Below are 7,524 nucleotides of genomic sequence, written 5' to 3'. Positions count from 1 at the left end.
AATTATTTTTTTTTTTTTTTTTTTTTGTTAATCCTCACCCAAGGATATTTTTTCCCATTACTTTTTTTTTTAAGAGAGAGTGAAAGGGAAGAAAGGAGGCAGAAAAGGAGTAGGGAGAAAGGGAGAAAGAGAGAGAGATTGATTCGTTGCCTCAATTCCCACTCAGGGCCAAGGATTGAACCTGACCCAAGGTCTATGCCTTTGACCAGAAGTAGAACCTGAGACCCTTCGGTGCTCTGGCCGACACTCTCACCACTGAGAAACACTGGCCAGGGCTGAAAAATATTTTTCTTGATAAATATAGTATATAATTGTTTTTCAAAGAAGTTTTTACCTAGAATGACTAGGTGTAGAATCTATGGACCAGACTACCCATTAAGACCACACAATCCTATGATACACCAGACACTGAGTGAGAAGTACTCAAAGTCCTTTAGACAAATCCCACTGGAGAAGTTCCCTCTGAGGTCTTATAGGCATAGAAACATGGGTTCAAATACTTGAAAACACATACCAGCTACGTGAGCTTGAGCAAGTCACTAACACTCTCTGAGCCAATTTCCTCCCCTGTGAAAAGGGAAGCATGCTACCCCAAAGAATTGTGAGGCTTGAGAGGAGAGAGACATCTATGAGCGCACACAGGGTCTGGAACAAGACTGTGTGTGATACAGACCCTTTTCTTCCTTTGCTCATTGAGGAACTTTACCCTCTGTTTTCCAGCTCGGTGAAGTAATCACATCGAAAGCATTTCCAGGGGCCTGGCTGCCTGAACACGTTCTCAGACTTTTCTGGGGAAAATTACCCAACTTGTAGTCTGGCACCTGCATCCACGAATCAATTTGAAGACAGCAAGATCCACATTTGCTTCAGAGTTGGGCACACGCTTGCTAGCATGGGCAGAAACTGGAACAAACCTCAATGTAACTGAAACCAATCCCTGATACTAAACCACACCTAACAGTTGTCGTTGTTGTTGTTGTTTTCAGAAGAGAACAGCAAGACCCCCCCCCGCCACCCCCCCACCACACACACACACACACAGTGCCTAAGGACCACCGGGTCAGACTGGTCCCAGAGCCATGAGAGGTGCAGAAAGCCTGCTAATGACTCCACGAACCCGATGGATGGCTGAAACCAAAATTTGCCCTTTGCCAGAACCTGTGCATAGATGGAGGGGGCTCAGGAATTTGCTCCTGGCTGGGCACCTACATCTCACCCAATCTGACCCCACCCTCTAGGAACGCCTTTATACCTTCTGTCACCTTTCTCATTCCTTCCCTTAGGTGACTTAGTTTCAACACTGTCCTATCAAGACTCCTGATTAGAAGGAACACACATGTATAATTTCTCCTTCCCCTGAAATTTGCTCTGAGTCTGTAGTCCAGGGCGTGGGAGGAGAGGGATCTGAGCCCTGTCTCTGTCTCCTGCTTTGGCAGCTGGACGAATACATCTTTTCTCTATGAAACCCTCTTGCCTCAGACTTGGCTTCTCTGTGAGCATTGGGCATCGAAATCACTGACTGTGTTGCTACATCATGACCTGAGGAAATAGGTTCTTTTTCTTTAAGGCAAAACCACTTTGGTTCAAGAGGATGACTTAGGAGGCACCTGACCTCACCTTTGCCCACAAAATTACTGAAATCCTGTGTGGTCAGCACAGGTGATCACGGCTCCGACCGGAGGACCAACATTGAGCACCCTAAATTGTAAACTTCCCCGTGAGGGATGAGCCTCCAGATAAAGTATGTCTGAGAGCCAACAGGACTTGAGTCCACAAGGTCCAAGGACGACAGCAAAGCAGCAGTTCTCAGTGGCCTGTGAGGACTCCCTGTCGCTACCCCCCAGGTCTCACCAGGAGGCAGCAGAGAGAAATGCCCAGGGCCCCGTCTTTCCCTGAAAGAGGCCTATTTGCTTCTCATAAAGGCTGCAGTTGAGAGTCAGCTTCTCATCTAACACACGTCAGGAGCCAACCATCCTCTCCAGAGCCAGGGAGCTGAGAGGGTGTCAGGTCCACATGCTCCTCTGAGGCACCCAGGTGGCTGGTGCCTCCCTGCGAGCAGCTTGTGCACAGGGTGAGAGCCCAGACTTGCGGCTGCTGCTCAGGGGACACTCCCCTTGATCGCCTGGCTCTGGCGGCCAGTGGGGCTGCTGTTAGTGGGGCCCACGGGATTGTAGGAAACAAAAAGCCAGTTCTTCCCTGGCTATTCCCAAGAGCTTAGCTCCCACCTCCCAGCCTTTCCTGATAGAGGTCTACATTCATACTTAAAGCTGCTGCCTGAGGATCCAGCTTCCCATGTGCCTGCCTCCCCTCTGGACACTGAAATGGCGCCTCCGGTATTCAGAGCAACAGAGAACAAAGAAGGCAGTTTGGATAATCACAAAGTTGGGAGAGACTGCGAGTGCTAGAACAGGGCTGACAACGTTTATCTTCTGCAACAGAGCACGCCACCAAGATGAGAAGAGGCGCCTCTTTTATCTCACGCACAGAAACCAACACGGAGAGTCAAGGAACATGAGGATGTGGAGGAATGTGAATCAAACACCACAGCAAAGAATAAAATAAAACTCCCGAAATGCACCTTAATGATTTACCTGGTAGTTTCATAAATGCACATAACGATGCTCACATGTCCATGAGGACAAGGCCACACAATGCGAGAATTTCAACAGATACAAAATATGAAAACCAAAGAACATATATAGTTATATGCATGGCCCCTGGACACAGGCAATAGAGGAGTGAAGACCTGAGGGTGGGTGCTAAACTCTGGGTGGGGGGAAGGAAAGAAGGGGAAATAGGAGATATCTGTAATACTACCAATAATAAAATTTGTTTTTTAAAAAATATGAGAAAGTACCAAACAGAAATGACAAAGGTGAAGGATACAATCACTGAACTGGGGAATTCAATAGAAGGGTTCAACAGCAGATTAGATGAAACATAAAAGAGGGTCCAGAAACTTAAAATAAAAGAATATAAAATTCATTCAATTAGAAGTTTGGTGCAGCCACCATGGAAAACAGTATAGAGGGGCCTCAAAAAATTAATAGAACCTTCATATGACCCAGCCATTCCACCCCCAGGTCTACATCCAAAGAAATGAAATCACTACCATGAAGAGGAATCTGCAATCCCATGTTCATTGCACCATTATTTACAATATACAAGTCAAACAAGTAATGTAAGTGCCCATCAGTGGGTGAATGCATAAAGAAAATGTATATATGGAAGAAGGAAATGCTGCCATTTGCACAACATAAATGGAATTTCAGGGCATTATGCAATGTGATGTCAGGCAGAGAAAGAAATACTGTATGATTTCAGTTATTTGTGGAACCTGGGGGAGAGGGGAAACTCACAGACACAGAGAAGAGATCGGTGGATGTGAGAGGCTGCACATTCGGTGGGGGAGTAGGTCAAGGTGATCAAATGAACAAGCTTCTAGTTATAAGATAAATACGTTTTGAGGATATAATATCCAACATAGCGACTACAGTTAGCAATACTGGGTTGTATAATTGAAAGTTGCTAAAAGTGAAAATCCTTAAAGTGGATTTATTTCGCTCACAGCATTTGGTATGGACATAAGTGGCATTTCTCTGAGATAATCCCCTGGGTGTATAAATGTGGTCATATAATATACGTGCTTTCTGGAAAGATGTGAGTTTATTATGTCTTTTGTTGCAAGTAGGCAAATGCCAGTTCTGAGGTCCCCCCACACTGGGCGTTTGGGTGGAGTTTTTCCAGTCCCATCAGGAAATGGTTGGAATAGAAGGACTTTCAGAGGAGGACCTGGTTCCATCCCAGTGCTGACCCGGTTCTGATGAACCCTCTTCCTTCCTCCAATGAGTAGCTCTTGCTGAGGGTGAGGGAGATGAGGCCATAAGCCAGCAACATCCTAGGGTCCTGGGCTGGGAAGTTTGGCACACAGCCCACACCGCACACCCTTCTTGTCCTGGGCCCCCAAGGGGGGCATCACCATGAAGACCCCAGGTGGGCTGAGGGGCCAGTGGAGAGCTGAGGCCCCAGGCAGAGGGGGTGGGGGGGAGCACTACTCCCTGGAGGCCTGTCCAAGTCCCTCTGAAAACTAAGATGAGTAACTGCTCACCCTGTGGTTGCTTCCCTTACTGACTATTTCACAATCAGGAACTATTTAGAATACAGAGGCTGGAACTATTTAGAATATAGTGTCACAGCCTTGCACCCCTTCCTAGGCGCTTCCTCTTATATCACACAGCTGGGGCCTCACTCCTCTCTCTGAGCAGAGAGTCCGGGTCCTCCGGGCACACACTTGGACACAGCAGGCCCCTCAGGCCTCCAGGATGCCCATCCCTGCCTCCTGGCCCCGCCCTCCTCCTTGCCTGCTGCTGACTCTACTGCTGGGCCTCCCAGGTGAGCACTCCTTGGGGTAGAACATTCTCTCCCTGCCCCTGGACTTCTTTTTGCCCCTGAAATTTCAGGGCCTCCAGGGAAACATGGGTGTGTCACCCAGGGCTGCACACAAGGCCAAGGCTGCACTCTATCAGGGCTTTATCTGAGCCCTTGAAGTCAGGGATCTGAGTGTTTTCTCTGTGGGTCCATCCTCTACACATGTTACCAGAGGCAACAAAACAGATGATACTTGGAGTCTTAAATGCTGAACAGGAGGTAATGTTTAAAATGCCTTTTAACCCAAGAACCTTAGCAGGGAAGATAGTCTTTAATCGACTAGTGGGAGAGTTTGATGTATTTCACCAAAGTCAGGAGGCAGAGTCAGTCTGTAAACTACCCAAAATTCGCCTGCCCTGGAATCATCCCTGTCACATAGAAATATAGGAGTCTCTACAATATCCAACAGCATGGCAAATAAGGCACCCCACATTTTTAATTTGTAATGCGTACTTACATATTGAATAGAATTCTCTAGTCTGCCCTTTAAGCCACTCACATCTGACTCTCTTGGATATTAACCGACCTCCCATCTTTAAAGAAAAAACACAGGGGTAGGGGGAATCCAGAAAGATCTGCTTGGCCCGGATAGGACAAGTGAGCCCTGCATGACCAGAGGACAAAGGCCTCTGCCAGCCCCTCCTTAATAAGGACAAGAGCAAGCGGGAATTCTACAAAAATTTCCTCCTTTTCCCTGTAAATTACTAACATGGGGGCCCCTGAAGCCAACTGCTGCTAGGTCCGTCTCCAGAAAAACACTCGCGGGCCGGGGTGTGAGATCACCACACTCAGTGCCCGTGACTGTCCGCGGAGGCAGAGAGCGTGTGCACGCATTTGTGTCTCGCCACGACCCTCTGTGACAGCGTGGGGCTCCCCAGCCCTCCAGGCACCCAGCACCAGGGCGCTGCATGGGTTGCAGGCGGTAAGCCAGGGCGTCCGCTGGAGAAAGGACCTAGTGAGCCTCACCAAGGAGAGAAAGAGAGGCGCTTCCCCTCCCCTGGGCTGGGCAGCGATTGGCCCTGGCTGCGGGAAATGCTCTCCTCCCTGACAAATCAGAGATATGAGGAGGAATGGCCTGTCCTGACTCTTGCATGCAATTCTGTGAAGATGGGAAGCTGACAGTTACAGCAGCAGCTTCCTGACCCTGAGACAGGCCTGAGGCAAAACAAACTGAGGCGGAGGCAAGAACGTGTCCTCAATGACACCTCTGAGCTGGGTGCTGGCTGAGATCATTAATGCCCTTGTGTTCCAATGATATAAAAAAGTGGATTCATTTTCCAAGGAAAATATTTTAGAAATCGCTATCTCTGATGTAGTTGTGTCTGAAAGACAACAACTTAAATGCTTCCTTATGGCATCTTTTCATTTTCCCTTTGTTTCTACAACACGCATGTAAGGCCTGCCTCAGAGATATTGCGGGCTCAGTTCCAGAATTCTGTGATAAAACCAGTCATAATCCTTTTGCTGGTGGAGGGTCATTTAAAAAGAATTATCATTATTGTCGAAAGTAGTACAGATGTCCCCTGTGTGTGTGTGTTTCCCCATTGACCCCCTTCACCCAGGCCCACCCCTCCCAGGCCCGCACCGCTCTATTGCCTGTGTCCATGGTTATGCACAATGCATACAGGTTCCCTGGCGAATCATTCCCCTCCCACACCCCACTCCCGGCCTTCCCTGGTGGAAGGTCTTCTTGTTTTCCATTTGTAAAACCGCCAACACCTGTGAAAGCGCAAATAAAGTGAAGCGCAATAAAGCAAAGTGAAATAAAATGAACTACACCTGTATCAGCTCAGATTCCGCCACCCTGTTCCATTTCTCTGTCAATTCAGAGTGATTCGGGGGAGGAAGAAAGGTAAACATGTATTCTACTAAGCTTTCTTGAACTGGGAGTGCGCTCTCTAAGTATGGAAAGTTGTGTGTGCGTTTTTTCAAGCTGTTTTATCAAATGAAATTTGATAGTAATGGGCATTTATTTTTTAGTGAGAACAAAATATTACAAACAGTTCTCATTTCCCTTTCTTACTTATCATGACTTTGTAGCATTTCCCGTCAGAACTTCTTCTGTGAATGAAACAGTCCCAACATGAAGGCTGTGCAGGGCTCACAGGAGCAGCAGGTGACACTAAGTCCTATAGGGAAGGACAGGACCTGCCTCTGGGGGTGTGGGATCATCCTGAGATGAAGCATCCTGATGTCTGGATGCGTCGGGCTTCCTAGGAGCTACTGCCACAGATGGTGCTCATCTGTTTGGCTCTCCTCAAACACCCGTTCTTTACCTCCTTCTCCATCCAGACACAAACGTGTTTCTTTATAAACCTGGCCCATCTCCAGGTTCAATGGGGACATATCACATTCAAGCCATTGAGATTCAAACCCTAGTCCAGCACCTATGGCTTCTCTGAAGCTTTCTTTCAGGGCCCGATGCCCATAGAACATATGCAGCCGAGTCCATTCATCCCTAAAGCTTCTGATTGCTTCCCATTCCTTGTTGGTAAACTTTCCTTTCATACTCAGGAGGCATTCTGAAGTTGAACCAAGACCCGGTTCAATTCCAACTTGTAGCTCAGGTTCAGCAACAAGTACCGCCCAGTCCCTTTAACAGGTGAAGTTAAAGATGAAACTGGGTAAGGAATAGATGAGTCTTTTGCAAGAACTTGTTTCCTTTTTGCAGTTCTCTGCAAATGACTGTTATTTCAAGAGATGTTGTATTTCTCTGCACTAAAATCCTCATCATGAGACGACCAGCCATGGCTGCCTTAGTGTCCCTGGCAGAGACCAACTCCTCCGGCTGCTGGTGGTACCTCCAGGAGCCGTTCCGCTCAGCTGGGCAGCCAAGTGTTGCAGGAAAAGGCCCAGCGCACCCCCTCCATTGCTGGCACCAAGCAGACCCACTTGATGGGGAAAACTTAAACCCACTCTTTGCCACATCAAATTACCTCTCTGTGCCTCAGTTTCCTCATTTGTTACAGGCTCTCACATTACAGGCTCATTGTGAGGGTTACATGTATGACACTTGCAAAGTGCAGGGCTCAAGGCCTATTCAGGGTGTGCACTCAGTCGATGAAAGCTGTTGTTGATAAATACTGAAAAAGCCCC

The 7,524-nt window shown here is 47.8% G+C and overlaps 1 protein-coding gene across 1 annotated transcript in view; it reads left to right on the top strand.

The window, feature by feature from the left end:
• LOC102759846 overlaps positions 1 to 7,524 on the top strand; it is a gene marked incomplete at its 5' end in the record, with an annotated part of 28,893 nt that overhangs the window by 13,124 nt on the left and 8,245 nt on the right. The window lies entirely within an intron of this gene.

Source organism: Myotis davidii, unplaced genomic scaffold, assembly GCF_000327345.1.
Source record: "Myotis davidii unplaced genomic scaffold, ASM32734v1 scaffold1255, whole genome shotgun sequence".
Lineage (NCBI taxonomy): Eukaryota > Metazoa > Chordata > Mammalia > Chiroptera > Vespertilionidae > Myotis > Myotis davidii.
The sequence above is the reverse complement of the archived record's forward strand: the minus strand, read 5'-3'. Positions and strand labels throughout refer to the sequence as shown.